Source organism: Tamandua tetradactyla, chromosome 5 (assembly GCF_023851605.1).
Source record: "Tamandua tetradactyla isolate mTamTet1 chromosome 5, mTamTet1.pri, whole genome shotgun sequence".
In the NCBI taxonomy this organism is placed as follows: Eukaryota; Metazoa; Chordata; class Mammalia; order Pilosa; family Myrmecophagidae; genus Tamandua; species Tamandua tetradactyla.
The window spans coordinates 60,946,819-60,963,821 of record NC_135331.1 but is presented as its reverse complement, the minus strand read 5'-3'; the positions used below and the strand labels follow the sequence as shown (position 1 = coordinate 60,963,821).

At 35.3% G+C, this 17,003-nt stretch overlaps 1 pseudogene; it reads left to right on the top strand.

Annotated features, from left to right (window-relative positions):
• The first annotated feature begins 16,007 nt into the window (after positions 1–16,007).
• On the top strand, positions 16,008–16,718 carry LOC143683113 (ADP/ATP translocase 2 pseudogene; annotated as a pseudogene).
• Positions 16,719–17,003: the final 285 nt, after the last annotated feature.

Here is a 17,003-nt window from a genome sequence, read left to right as displayed (position 1 = left end):
ACCCAACCATAACCGCAACCCAGACACCAACCCTAACACAAACCCTCAAATTTATACCAAACCTACACCAAACTGCAGCCCAAAACTTTACCATAATACCTATCCTAACTCTAACCATAACCTTACCCCTCACCTTAACCCTAGACCTAACCCGACCAACAACCCTCACCTGAAATCTGACTCAATCCCCAATGCCAACCCTATGCAACCCTCGACTTTTGACCAACTCTACACCAAATCACAGCCCTAAACAGAACCCTAACACCAACACTAAGCCTAAACCTAACCCTAACCCAAACCCTAAACCCGGATCCAACCCTACCATGATCCCTAGCCCGAAACCTAACCCCACATCCAAAGCCAACCGTAAGCACAATCCTCAGCTCTATACTGACCATGCAACCCAATGCAGCCCGAAACATAACCTTAACCCCAACCTTTACTCTAACCCTAACCCTAACCCTGGCACTGAGATAGCCTTCACATCATTGGTTTCCGAAACTGAAAAATGGACCTGGTCCACATGTGGCCATACTTATTTTTAGGTTAAAACAGCATTGTCCAACTTATCTCACCTGATTCTTGCTGAAAACGGCTGGGAATGGGTTTGTAGAACTGAGTGACATTCTGACTCCATTCATTTGGACACGCGTCTTGCCTGAAAACTGGCATTTTCCGAGAAAGCTCAACAATTGCTCTGGAAATCCATTACCTCATACTGTTTGAAAGCTGAGGGACTTATTTGATCCATTCACTTCCATGCAGTTTTGGACTGAAAGGACTTTCTTTGGAGAACACTACCCTTAACCTCACCTAAACCTAACACTAGCACTCCCGGTAAATGTACAACTACTTCAAAACCATCGACCAACACAAACCTACACCAAGCTTCTCACCAATCTTAGTCACACCAGAAGAAGCATCCAGATCCTAACCCTAGCCTAAGCCGAACTCTTACCCACAACCAAGCACAGATGCTTGCCGAAACTGAACCCAGATCCTAATCCCGAGCCTAACATGAACATGAACATAATCTGTCTCAAAAAACCAAGTACTACAAATATCTGCACACATTTCCAAGCACTTTTCATGGGAAACACCATGGCAAACTAATGTACCCACTAAAATAGAAGACCAGTATGTACATGTGTTTTGAGAGCTCATTGATTGACCAGCTCCATTCACTTTCAAGCAGTTTTTTTGTAGAAAAACTGCATTTCTGCAGAGCACTCACCTACAGCAATGGAAACCATAACCTAAGCATATTTGGAAAACTTAGAATCGTCCTGGTTCCATTCACTGGCATAGGACTTTTTACCGGAACTGCAATATTTCAGAGAAACCTCACTGTCACTTAATTTAAATGTGACACTAACGCCCCCACAAACACAAACAGAAACCAAAACACAAAAGAAACTATACTAGCACAAATCCCAACCTCCAAACTCAGTCCGAAAATCGACACGATGCCTGCCTTCAACCCAAACCCACACACTCAATCTAACCTTCAACCTAATCCTAACCCGAGACCCAACCCTACCTTCAACCCTAAGCCAAAAATAACCCCAACCTCTACCCCAACCCTAAACCCTACCCTCAAATTTAGAGCAACCCTACACACACCACATCCCTAAACTTAACCCTAACACCAACACTAACCCTAAACCTACCCATTACCCTAACCCTAACCATAGCCCCAACCCTACCAACAACCTTAGCCCCAATCCAATCACAACCCAAACACCAACACTAATACCAACCCTCAAATTTATACCAAACCTACACCAAACTGTAGCCCTAAACTTAACCCTAATCCCAACCCTAACCCTAACCTTAACCGTAACCATCATTCTAACCCTAGCCCTAACACGACCACCAACCCTCACCTGAAATCTGATCCCTTCCCCAATGCCAACCCTAAACTCAACCCTCGATTTTGAACAACCCTACACCAAATCGCAGCCCTAAACAGAACCCTAACACCAACACTAAGCCTTCCCCTAACCCTAACCCAAACCCTAAACCTGGACCCAACCCTACTATGATCCCTAGCCCGAAACCTAACCACACATCCAAAAACCAACACTAAGCACAACACTCAGGTCTATACCGATCCTGCACTCCAACGCAGTCTGATATGTAACCCTAACCCCAACCCTTACTCTAACCCTAATCACCACCCTAACCCTAGCCCTAACCCGACCATCAACCCTCGCCTGAAACCTGAGCCCATCCCCAATGCCAACCCTAAACACAACCCTCGACTTTTGACTAACCCTACACCAAATCACAGCCCTAAATGGAACCCTAACACCAACACTAAGCCTAACCCTAATCCGAACCCAAACCCTAAACTTGGACCCAACCCTACAATGAACACTAGCCTGAACCCTAACCCCAAATCCAAAGGTATTGCTAAGCACAACCATCTGCTCTATACTGAACCTGCACCCCAATGCAACCCGAAATGTAACCCTAACCCCAACCTTTACTCTAACCCTAACCCTGACACTGAGCTAACATTCACATTATTGGTTTCCAAAACTGAGAAATGGACCTTGTCCACACACGACCATACTTATTTTTAGGTTAAAATGGCATTGTCTAACATTTCTCACTTCATTCTTGCTGAAAAAGGCTGGGAATGGGTTTGTAGAACTGAGTGACACATCTTGCCTGAAAACTAGCATTTTCTGAGAAAACTCAACAATTGCTCTGGAAATCCGTTACCTCATACTGTTTTGAAAGCTGAGGGACTTATTGGATCCATTCACTTCCATGCAATTTTGGACTGAAAGGACTTTCTTCAGAGAACACTATCCTTAACCTCACCTAAACCTCACACTAGCACTCCCATAAATGTACATGACCTCAAAACCAACGACCGACACAAACCTATGCCAAGCTTCTCACCAATCTTAATCACACCAGAAGAAGAATCCAGATCCTAACCCTAGCCTAATCTGAACTCTTACCCACAACCGAGCACAGATGCTTGTGGAAACTGAACCCTAAACCTAACCCTGAGCCTAACACGAACATGAACATAACCTGTCTCAAAAAACTGAGTAATACAAATATCTGCACACATTTCCAAGCACTTTTCATGGGAAACACCACGGGAAACTGCTGCTACCCACTAAAATAGGAGATCCACTAAAGTAAATGTGTTTTGAGAGCTCATTGACTTTTTTGAGATCTCATTGACTTACCAGCTCCATTCACTTTCAAGCAGTTTTTTTTTTGGAGAAATATGGCATTTCTGCTGAGCACTCACCTACAGCAATGGAAACCATTACCTAAGCATAGTTGGAAAACTCAGAATCGTCCTGGTTCCATTCATTGGTGTAAGATTTTTTACTGGAACAGCAATATTTCAGAGAACCTCATGGTCACTTAATTTAAATGTGATGCTAATGCCCCCACAAACACAAACAGACACCGAAACAACGAAGAACCCATACCAGCACAAAATCCAACCTCCAAACCCGGTCCGACAATCCACCTGGTGCCTGTCTTCAACCCAAACCCACACTCTCAATCTAACCCTCAACCTAATCCTAAACCGAAACCCAAACCTCCCTCCAACCCCAAGCCAAAACCTAACCCCAACCCCTACCCCAACCCTAAACCCAAACCTCAAATTTAGAGCAAGCCTACATACAACCACACTCCTAAACTTAACCCTAACACAACCCTAACCCTCACCCTAAACCTTACCCTAACCCTAACCGTAGCCCCAACAACCCTATATATATATATATATATATATATATATATATATATAGAGAGAGAGAGAGAGAGAGAGAGAGAGAGAGAGAGAGAAAGGAAAGTATAATGACATAAAAATTAAATAAAAAATAAAAAGAGAGAAATAAAAAGTAAAAAAGGAAACCTCATACATCCCACACCCATTACTCCTCCCCCCATTGACCTCTAGTATTTCCATTTACCCTATTTGTTTTACCCTTTGTCCTTCCTATTATGTATTTATTTATTATCCATATTTTTTTACTCATCTGTCCTTACCATGTATAAAAGGAGCATCAGATACAAAGTTTTCACAACCACACAGTCACATTGTAAACGTTATATTATTTCACAATCGTCTTCAAGAATCAAGGCTACTGGAACACAGCTCAACAGTTTCAGGTACTTCCCTCCAGCCACTCCAATACACCATAAACTAAAAAGGAACACAAAGTATTTTTTTTTTGGCATGGACAGACACTGGGAATCACACCTGGGTCTCAAAAGGCAAACATCACAAAATATAATAAAAATTTTTTATTAAAATTTAGCAAAAATTTGATTTTCTAAACTTGTGCAGTGCAACTAAAGCTTTAATTAGAGAGATATTTATATGTTTAAATGCCTATATTTAAAATCAGTTTAAATTTCCATTTAATTTGCACCTCAAAGGACTAGAAATAATAACAACAAAGTAAAGCCAAAAAATAGAAAGAGGAATAAGAAAATTCAGCAAGATAATCAGCTATAAATGGTACAAGAATCAATAAATTCCCTCAAAATAGTTTATGATTAAGTAGGAATTATTAAGGAAGAATACTCTTGCCTTAACCCATTTTAAAATACAAATAAATCTGAGGAAAATAAATATTTTAAATAATCGTGACAATTATTTTTAATTTAATATTAAATTAAATTAAATCACTTTAAAATCTAAACACAAATTTTAGGTAATAAAAATGATGACAAATTTTTCCTCTGGAAAAATAGAACTCTGTCATGAGCAAAAAAAATGTTATGAAATGAAGCACTAAATGAAGGACAGATTATTCTTATATGTCTTGTTTGCATGTTCTATCTTTTCCCATCCTTTTACTTTCAATCTATTTGTACCTTTGAGTAAAAGGCTTGTCACCTGTGCAAATATATATTGATACTTATTTTTCAATTCGATCTGAAAACTTCAGTCTTTTAATAGTATGATTTCATCCATTTCCTTCAATCTTATTATGATTAAATTTAAATCTGTCCTTTTGCTTTTTGTTTTCTATAGGTATCATGTCTTCTTTTCTATTGTTTTCCCTCCATTTTTCCTTTATTGCCTTCTTTTGTATTCAATGAATATTTTCTAGTATAACATTGTGATTTCCTCAGTGGTTTTTAAATTATACATTTTATTTATTTTTAAATGGTTGTTTTATGGCTTATAATATGCATTTTAACTTATCAGGACCTACATCAGATTTATTTCTACTTAGTTTAATGAAATAGAAAAATTACTCCTATAAAACTAATTTATCCCCATTATTGGATTATATTTATCACCCCTCTATTTTACAAACCACATAATACACTGTTATAATTACTATATTATATAATCTTATGCTTTTAATGATGCTCAGGCAAGAAAGGTGAACAAGATACATCACAAAGTTTGTTATATTAACTTTATCATTTATACTTTCTGGTAGTCTTGATGTCTTCCTATGGTTTTGATTGGCCACTTGGAATCATTTACTTATACTTCAATACTGCTTTGCTTCCACTCACTCCCTATGAGCTGTAATTGGCAGCTATATTGTATTTCTATATTTTGTAGGCTCAACAAAGTAATTGTGTATAAATTATTTTTTATGCAATTGCTTTCCAGATCAGTGAGGAGAATATGCAATTATACTATATTTTATAATTACCTACATAATGATCTTTATTGACGCCTTTTTTTTTTTCCATGTGGATTTTAATTACTGTCTGTTGTCATTTGAGCGGAGCATGAAGAGTTTTCTATAGTGTTTCTTGTAAGGTAGGTTTGCTAGCAGCACTTTTTCTCAGGTTTTGCTTTATTTGGGAATTTCACCTTCATTTTGAAACATCATTTTGCTGTATATAAGCTTCTTGGTACAGAGTGTATTTTTCTGTACTTTCATACTTTGAATATGTCTTTCCACTGCCTTCTGGTTCCCACTGTTTCTAATGAGATTTCAGCTCTTAATCTTATTGAGGTTCCTCTGTATGTCTCTTGCTGCTCATGATTTTCTATTTTGCTTTCAACATTTTGACTATGATGTATCTGGGTATGAATGCATTAAATTTATCTGATGGAGAGCTAAGTAACCTTCTTGGGTATACAGACGAATATTTTTCATTAAATTTGGGAAGCTTTCCGCCATTATTTTCCTGGATATCTTTTTAGTAACTTTCTCACTCTTCTCTACTCTTTTACTCCCACTATGATAATTTTGGTGTGCTTAATGATGTCCCACATTTCTCTGAAGCTCTGCTCGTTTTTCTTCATTCTTTTTCTCTACGTTCTTTAGATTACATGCTTTCTTTTCATTCTATATAAAAGTTTCCTGATTCTTTTCTATCAGTCAAATATATTGTTGAACATCACTAGTATATTTTTCATTTTGGTTATTTTGCTTGCTTTCTCTTTAGTGATATTCTGTATTTGATGAGACATTGACATAATACCTTCATTTGCTTCTTTACGTATGCTTTCCTTCAGTTCTTTGAGCATTTATTATAGCTTTTTTGAAAACTATGTTTGCTAAATTCATGATCTTGCTGGTTTATCCAGTTAGAATTTTACCTATTCTTTTTGGATGAGTATGTGTGTGTGACTCAAGGGCTGCTCTCACATTTCGGGAAGCTCATAAGTTTAGCCCCTTGTTTAGCAAGAACAAGCACAGTGGAGATTCCCTTTCTGATTGCTCCTGAAAGGAAGCAACTTTGGGCATGCACCGTTTCCCATTCAGAGGAAAGTCTGATAGTATGCTTTTCTTTTTAAGCTTGGTTGCCTAGGAGTCATTCCCTTGGACATAGCACCTTGATTTCTGGAAATATCACAGATGATATTTAAACTCCTTGTGCAGGTGAGTCTTCTGCCTCAATGGATCCGTTTGTGGCTTTCTAAATGTATGCAGTTTTCCAGAACTCCAAAATTGGCTGTGATCCCAAAACTTCTCTTAGATATCTCTTTCCTTTTTTCTGTGAAGTGAGTCCCAGAAGAAATTTCAAGGGTCTCTAAATAGCCAAAACAATTTTGAAAAAAATAAGAAAGTTGGAGGACTCAAACTTTCTAATTTCAAAATGTATCCCAAGCCTACAGTAATTGAAACAGTTTAGTACAGACATAAAGATAGGCAAATAGAATAATGGGACAAAATTTTAAGTTCAAAAAAAAGAAACGCATCTATTTCCAACTAAATTTTGGCAAGGGTGTTAACAACATGTGATAGGAAAGATTAATCTCTTCAAAAAATGGTGTTGAGAAAATTGGATATCCATATGCAAAAAAAAATGAAGTTAGATCCCTACTACACACTTATGCAAAAGTTAACTCAAAATGGGTCAAGGACCTTAATTAAGAGCTAAAACTACAAAATTCTTAGAAGATCACATAGGGTCAAATCTCATGACTTAAAATTCGTAATGGATTCTTCTTAGCTGTGAAACCAAAAACACAAGCAGCAAAAGAAACAATACATACATTCAACCTCATCAAAATTGATAACTTTTGTGTATCAAGGGTCATTATCAAGAAAAAGAAAAGACAATCTACAGAATGATAGAAAATAGTTGCAAATCATATATTGGATAAGGATTTAATATCTGAAGTATATAAAGAGCTTTACAATGCAACAACATAAAGACAAGCAACCCAATAAATAAATGAACAAAGGACTTGAATAAACATTTTTCCAGAGAAGATGTATACAAGATACTCAACATATTAGCTATTAGGGAAATGCAAATAAAAACCAAGCACAATGAATACCACTTCATATCCATAAGGATAGGAATTTTATTTTGTAAATGGGTGATAACAAGTGTTGGAGAAGATGTGGAGAAATTAGAATTTTTTACATTATTTTTGGAAATGTGAAATGGTCCAGCTTTGTGGAAAGCAATATAGAAGTTCCTCAAAAAGTTAAATATAGAATTTCCATATTATCTGTCAATTCTACTTCTGAATACATACCCAAAGAAAGTGAAAACCAGATCTCAAACAGATACCTTGATACCAGTGTTTATTTACAATAGTCAAAAAATGGAAACAACTTAAGTTCTATCCACAAATGAATTTTAACAAAATATGGTACATGTGCACATACACAATGGAATACTTTTTGGCCTAAATAAGAATGAAGTTCTGAGACATGCTGCAACATGGAAGAACCTTAAAAACATCATGCCCAGTGAAATGCGCCAGACACATAAGGACAAAAACTCATAATGTCAATTATAAGAGATGCCTACATATTGCATATACAAAGAGACATAAAGTAGATTAGAGATTACTAAGGAATTGGGGTGGGGGAAGCAGGTAGTATATGTTTGAGAAAATAAAAATGAAATTCAAAGTATATTAAAAAAGAACAAATTCATAACTCATATAAGCACATTACCTTTTAATTGAATTTACCTGAACAAAAGATGCCACACCATGCAAGACCCACAACCTGCTTCAGATTATGTAAGAAGTTACAGATCATCACTCTTCTTAATTTAGAATCTCTAAAGGTGGGAGAGGTACCTTTTCCTGCTACCAAACAATAATATAAAATAAAATAAGGTCTCCAGTTATATAGATTAAGACCTGTCCTTATTTATTTTTGGCCACCCCTAAATAGGATTTTAAATATCCTATTCACCAAGTAGTCCACATCGTAATCCATAAAAGATCATCAACTGTCCTGTATATAAATGGTACACACTGACAGGAATGCCGATTAAGATCATGTTTTGTTGGGGTACATAATTCAATCGACCACACAGAGCATTTAAATAATTCCACACATTAAAAAAATTTAAATCATTTTCAGCAGTTGAACTTTTTGCTTTACAGGAAGGAAATTCCACCAAGCTTCTGACTCTTCCATTCTGGAAACTATCCATTCAATTATACTATAAAGATGCAGTAGGATTTGAATTGAAGTAGAGAAAACAATGACCAAAATATAAAAGTTAAATTAAACTCAATAGTTCATAAAAACTTAGTATGCAATGATGACTTTTCAAAAGAGTGGAAATATGTTTGATTACTCAAAATTGCTTTTGGCAACTTATTAAAATACAAACAACTCTAATTTTTTTGCCTCAGTCACTAACATAAATTCCAAATTAGAATGTTGGTTTAGTGATTTAAGCCATTGTCAATCCTAAATTAAAAAGAAAACACAAACCAAAGTCAAACAAAATATCCTCCCATAGGTTCTCCAGGGTTCCGTCTCCCTTTATCTGTTGGCCCAGTGGAATAATTTTCTCTTCTGGGGATGGTAGAACCTTTAGATAGAAGGACCCTGGATTGCTGAATCACCTCACGAGCAGAGTTCTCTTGCCAACTGAATCTGAATAAGACAAATAAACCACTATTTTATTAAGCCAGTGATATCAAAAATTGTTACAACTGTTAGCGAATCCTGATTAAGATGCAGATATAAGGGCTGTTACACTGCAATAAGCAAATATATTTTTATAGGAATTTTTTCAAAAAAGAAAATCTGAGGCAAATTGCACATTAGAGTGAGAAGGCAAAATGAAGGGGAAGGCATCTGTACCAGAAATGTTTGGTTTTGACTCCCTTTTCTAGGTATGGGGAAGCTGATGTGATTCTTCCATTCAGATACATCTGTTCTGAGCCCACTCTGTTCTGGGCCCTGTAGGTACTAAAAATTAAGCAGGAAAAAAAGCCTTTATATTCACGGTTTTGAAAAAAGAGTCTATAAATGGTTACAAAATGAATATAATATGTCAGAAGGTGAAAAGTCTTATGAAGAAAAATAAAACAAGATAAAAGAATAGGGAATGATGGGCAGGTGGGAAGCAGATGGATGCCATTTTAGATAATTGAATGAGGGAAAATCTCTGTGATAAAGTGACATTGTTCGAAAGCCCGACTGAAGTAAAGGATGAAGCCGCATGGATCCCTAGGAGATATCTACACTCCCAGAACCCTAACTCACTCTGCAGAGCTGTAAATCCAGTCAGCAGTTCTCCCTGAGCTCTTTTCATTTACGGCTACAGCATATGACTTTAGTTCAGTCAACTGCATGTTCCCCCCTGAGAATCTGAATTTGGAATAAATAACACGGAGAAAAGATGAACCAATTTAAACTTCATTCCAGAAGCAGCAGTGATATCCACAGGCAGCAACTACAGTACCTCTAATCAGGTGGTCTCCGAGCTGTGGCTTTTGCTTTCATTCTAATCTCCTGGCATTGTAGTGCTTGTTCCTGGTTTTGTTTTGTTTTGTTGTGAATTATTTGAGAATTATTAACATTTTTTCTGTAAATCCCTTTCTGCCTAATTTACACAGACATGGTTTCTGTGTTTCATAATCAAGAACCCACACAGTTGCGTCTTTTTAACATATGCAGTATTCCTATAGATTAATGAAAAAGAATAAATGAATTGACAAATCATTAGTAACCACATGCATTAAGTACCTTTATCCTTCTAGCCCTCTCAAAATATAGGAGTAAAAAGAAGAAATATAAAAATTATTTAAATAAAAATGGAAAGTAAAAAAAGAATTGTTTCAAAGAATATTGAATTTCAAGGAGGCAGTGATGCTCAAATATAAAGGTGTAAATACATCAATGATGATGATAAAAAAATAATTGTTTTGGATTTTGAAAGGAAATCATCATTAATAAACATTTTTGCTTAACAGATCCCATGAAAAATAATACTCAACAGTTACTAGATGACAAGAAGCCACATCAAGTACAAATACACTATACTAGACATTAATGAGATGTAATGTTCTTTTTCTGTGTTTGTATAAAGTATCATGGCAGGTGGAGAGGATATACATTTTTTTTTTAATGTTCAGGTTTGTATGTTGGGAGGTATTTTTTTTATTTTTATTATTTCAAGAACCTAGGTTTGAGTATAACCCCAAGTGCTCTATGAAGGCAAATAGTGACAGTATAACTAGAATGCCTTCTTCAGACAGAATATTTGTGAGGTGATACCGCGGTACAAAAATGTTCTCAACCATTCCTAAAAGACAAAAGGGATAATCGGTTTGTGTGAAAAGTTGAAGTTAAGAGTATCCCTGTGACAGAGTTGAACACTACAAAAAGATCGAGGATTTTACTCCATGAGGAGACACCTTCATTTATTCAGCAAATAGCCTCACTGTTGGTTGGTCTCTGTTTACAGCCACTTGAACTCTAGAAGTGATAGGAAGTTAATCTATGTCTGAGAATATAACCTTACAGTTATAAGCACCTTTGAGAGAATTGAAGTCACTGAAAAGAAAAGAAGAAAAGCACCCTAGAAACACCACATGGTCAAAAAGAAAAATGCTTTGGCTTGTTATGAAGAGATCACTAATTAGGAAAAGATACTGGGTAACATCCATAAAGATCAATACAACTTAAAGTACTACTGGCTGCTTACTGGAAAAACAAAACAAAACAAAACACTAGATGCTAGTTTTATACTTTTGTTTGTTTGTTTCAAAGATGAAGATACCTAGGTCCAAGGAAAGAAAATGATATATGAACATTTCTCACCACAGTGGCTAGAGGAAGTAGGTTCAAAATCAAGCAAAGCCAGAATTTATTATTTAGAGATGAATAATTAGGAGACAATAGTATAAAAGACAAAAATCTAAATATCATCCCCAAATTCAGACTATCAATTGCCTCTGGAAGTAGAAAGAGGGTTTTATTTTAGAAGAAAACAATTTTGGAGTTTCTGGGGTGCTGGCAATTTTCTGCCCTTGTCTTTGATAATGATTTGGTAATTGTTCACTTTCTAATTATTTATTATATTAGATATTTATGGCATGCGCTCTTTGGTCCATGATGCTATATTTACAACATGAAGTGCAAAAATGATTTGGGAGACATTATTATGGTGTTATTGGGTTGTCATTAAAGAGTTTTATGTAGGGAGTATTATGACATCTATGAAAGGTCACTTTAGCTGTATAATGAGAAATAAATAGAAGTAGGACCTAACAAGAGGGAAAGTAAAAATTCTAATTAGAAAAAGAAATGTTCAGAAATTGAGGAAGGCCCTTTGTGATCTTCTTTCAGCTTTCTTAGCTTCATTAACTGCTACTCTTCAGCATGAATATTTGAATTTAGGGCTAGCAAGTTATTTCTGTATTTTCAATATCAGTCATATTCAGTGTTCTGTGCATGTGCTATACTTTTTGCCTAAAATAAACTTCCTTACTTATCACAATTAAATTTAATTAATGATAATTTGGTTCAATGACATCTTCATGTGGAAGCATTTCCTGGCCCAACAGAGTGATTTACTTCCCTTTCTACTCTGTTAGGGCTCAATCTGTCTTTGTTTTTATCTCACTAAACTATATCCACTAGTAGCCTCAAAAATTCTTCCTCACCAAGGAGTCCTATTTGTAAAAAGATCTGATTAAACCTAATTTTTCATTACTAGCAAATACTAAGCCTTCAATGAATATCTTCACAATTGCTGATTTCACAATTCCTATGGAATTATACATAAATATGATCTAAATTATTCAAGAATTTTGGAAACAATGTACTCGTCAAAGGAAATTACATGATTTAGAAACTTGTAATTTAAACTTGATACACGACTCAGAAGTAAATACTTATAGCTTTATAAAACAAAACAAAACAAAGAAAGCTTACCTTGGTCTATAAAAACAAATACCACCAAAATTTTACTACAGCTGAATTCCATGATACTTTGCTGAAATACTTTTCACATCACATTAATTCCATAGCTTACTAAAATTATCAGGATATATTTTAAGTAATCAACTAGATGTAACATCATAGCAATATAATACAAAATTGTATTGTAAAGGTTCAATATTATATTTATATGTGCATAAGTATTTGCATAAGTTCTAGTGAAATAAATAAAAAATCCACAATGTGTTTTAACAGAGAGTAAGTCAATCGAATTTCATTACCTTTAAAAGCATGGGAATATATAAGATGTTATGCTTTAAAATGGACATTCTTTAATGTCCTGTAAGGAATTGACTGCCAACTATCAGAGCACCAGCCTGGTAAAGGGTATCTCAGCTGGGCACAATAAGCAACATGTTTCAAGAGTAAGTGGAGATAAGTAATAATAAATTAGAAATCTTTAACTTATGTATTTGTTAAAATATTTTACAGAAAAACAAAAGATATATTACAAAAACTAGAAAGTGCATAGCTCCAAAAATTGTACGAATTATAATACGAAAAAGAGATTCTTAATCTAAAATTTAACATCAGAAAAAAAGTGATGATAATATATTAGAAGAGAAAAGAGATAGATGATGATTTGAGAAATTCCAACAAAGCCTAAAAGCAGTTCTAGAGGAGAAAATAGACTTAGAAAGTGATAAGAAAGATGAGTATTGTTCCATTTCTAATTCTATTAATTTTCTGTCTTAGGAAAGTTATATGTTTACAGAAAAATCATGCGAAAATACTGTGGTTCCATATACCACTTGTTTTAGTTTGCAAGCTACCAGAATGTGATATACCAGAAACAGAACAGCTTTTAAAAATGGGAATTTAAAAGTTTACAGTTCTAAGGCTGTGAAAATGTCCAAATTAAGGCACCAACAAAAGACTACCTTCATTCAAAAAAGACTGATGAAGTTCTGGGTTTCTTTCTAAGCTGGAAGGGCACATGGTGACGTCTCCTAGCTTTCTCTCCCAACTTCTTGTTTCATGAAACTCCCCTGGGGGGTATTTTCCTTCTTCAACTCTAAAAGCCTCGGGTAAACCATGGTGGCTGAGTAGACAGAGTTCTCGCCTGCCATGCCAGAGACCAAGGTTCAATTCCCGGTGCCTGCCCATGCAAAGGCAAAAAAAGTCTCTGACTGTGTGGGATCTTGTGGCTCTTTACAAAATGGTTTCCTTTTATAGAGCTCCAGTTAACAACCCCATCTTGAATGGGTAGAGACACATCTCTATGGAAACCATCTAATCAGAAGTTACCACCCATAATTGGTGAGTCACATCTCCATGGATAATCAAAAAGCTCCCACCTAGCAATACTGAATGAAGATTAGAGGACATGGGTTTTCTGGGATACACAACAGATTCACACCAGCACACCACCCTATTATTAACACCTTGTCTTACTGTGGTGCTTTTGCTCCAACTGAGGGAAGAATATTATTATATCTGTATTATTAACTATAGTACATGGTTTATATTAGGGCTTACTGCTTGTGTTGTACAGTCTTACAATTTTTAAAATTTTAAATCTAGTAACATATACAACCTAAAATGTTCCCCTTTACCCTCATTCAAATATATTTCAGTGCTGTTAATTATATTTGTTGTGCTACCATGAAATACAATATTTAGACAATAGTTCAAACTTTGGCTAACATAAAGGCAGAAATCCAATCCTATACATGTGTATATCCAATACATTTTTAAAATCATACTTATACATAGCATAGTGAAATTTTACCACATAAATTATGAATTTCTTAAAAGATTCCATAAGCAAAAGACATATTACCCAAAGAGGAATGAAAATTTGACTAGTCAGAGATATTTTCATGGGGCTAAGTGAAAATCAATCTAGATTTCTATACCCAGATAAACTATAATTTGACAATAAATGGGAATGTTTATATAATATCTGAAGTTGGATGATGCATATATGTGGATTCATTATATTATTCTTTTTGTATATGTTTGAAAACTTCCATATTATGTTTAAATGCAGCACAGAGGAAATAAAACATCAGAAATTAAATAGTGCAAGAATTTACTGCTCACCTATCCTAAAAAATAGTACCTACTTTAGTAAGAATATAATTTAACCCAAGGGAAGTAGTGGGATGAAATAAACATTGATGTACACTATTATGGAAAAATGTATTTGGTAAATTAATTAAGTATCTTGTATACATGATAAGAGTAAATGAGTAACTATATTTATACTCTTAAAATTAAAACAAATCAAACCCCCACATTGTCTGGAAAGAATTAAGGAGATGAATTAAGTGGTAAAGTGTATTAAACACCTTATCTTGCCCAGGAATGGCACAGGACTACCAAATTATTTAGTTAAAAATTTTAAATAAGATTTAAAAAGAAAGATAATAAAATAAAAGTCATAACTTCCAAATTGACAGAGAATAAAAAAATGCAGTAAATAAAATTTTAGCAATCCAACAGAAGGAAAGAAAGGAAGAAAAAACTAAACAAAATAAATCAAGATATGGCTAAAAATAAACTAAAAGAAAGAAAAACAAATGTACCTACATATGTTAAGTGGCAGAAGAAATATTTCCAAATATATGTGAGAGGTAATTAACTCTTAAAAAGTAATGGCTACAGATGCACTAGGATAACTTTCTAAAGGCCCTGAAGTGGTCCTTGGACCAGATAGGTCCTGAGACCTAGAGGAGCCAGCCTCTTCAGAACGTCAGCTAGTTTCATCTCCCCACCCATATTATTGGTAGCCCCTTCCAACATGAAAAAAGTTAGAATGGACATAGCCCAAATACTCCTAAAGATTGGGAGAAAGATCAAAGGTGATGGTGGAGTTATACAGAGAAGGTAGGGTTTAACAAATGAGCATGATTGCTGAATGTTATATTGACATTTCTTTTAGTCTCTAGTATCTTAGAGCAACTAGAAGTAAAAGCTTAAAATTGTGGAATTGTAAACATACCAAACTCTGAAATCTATTCTACAGCTAATAATTGTGCTGTGCTTTGAAATTTATCGTTTTTTTTTTGTATAAATGTTATTTTTCACATGCAAAAAAAAATTGATTGTGATGAAAAAAAAAAGATCCCTTCCAGCCTGAAATGTGGAGTGGCTAGAAAGAAATATCTGAGATGATAGAATGGTAATTGATGACAAATTCTGGGATCTATCCTGCAACTACTTGTTGAAAAGTGCTTTGAAAGCTATTGCATTTTTGTTTCTTTACTTTGTGTATATGTTATACTATACAATAAAAAAAAGTTAAAAAAAATAATGGCTACAGGAGTCGAAGTCAGCTCCCAGCCCCATCTGGTATCTGCCCACCTCCTCATTCCTCTCAACATGATAGATGCTTCTGTGTCCTTCACCAAGGACTTCCTGGCAGGTGGCGTGGTTGCGGCCATCTCCAAGACTGCAGTAGTACACACTGAACTAGTTAAGTTGCTGTTGCAGGTGCTGCATGCCAAAAGCAAATCACCACCGATAAAGAGTACAGGGTTCTCTTTACCTAAAGAGTACAGTAAAGAGAACAGTACTATGCGGTTCATATCCCCAAGGAACAGGGAGTCCTGTCCTTCTGGTCTGGTAGCCTGACCAATGCCATCAGATACTTCCACCCAGACAGTCAACTTGCCTTCAAAGATAAAAACAAGTGACATTTCTGGGTAGTGTGAACAAGAGGACTTAGTTTTGGGGCTACTTTGCATGGAACCTGGCATTATGTGGTGCTGCTGGGGTCACATCCTTGTGTTTTGTGTACCCTCTTGATTTTGCCCATACCCATCTAGTAACTGATGTGGGGAAAACGAACTGAAAGGAAATTCAGAGGCTTTGGTGACTGCCTGGTTAAAATCTACAAGTCCAATCAGATTAAAGGCCTGTACCAGGGCTTTCATGTGTAGGCACAAGGTATCACCATCTACTGAGCTGCCTACTTCAGTATCTATGACACCACGTAGGGAATTTCCAGATCCCAAGAACACTCACAACTTCATCAGCTAGATGTTTGCACAGTCCATCATGGCCATTGCTGGGTTGACTTCCTATAACTGAAAAGACATCTTGAAAGCAGTGTTTAGTATAGAGATCAAATTTTTATTAGAAATAATTATGTATGATAGATGTAAATATTTGTGAGTACCTAAACATGCATTTCAAAGTTTAAATAAGCTAATTCTCTGATACTAATTAAATTTGTTTTCATCATTATCCTTCTTTGTTTAGAATTATTATTTCTATGACAAATGTATATTCCTTGAGTATTTAACGTATTCTAAATCTTTTAAAATATCTTTATTACTTAGATTCTGTGTACATACATGTTGGAGCACACAGAAA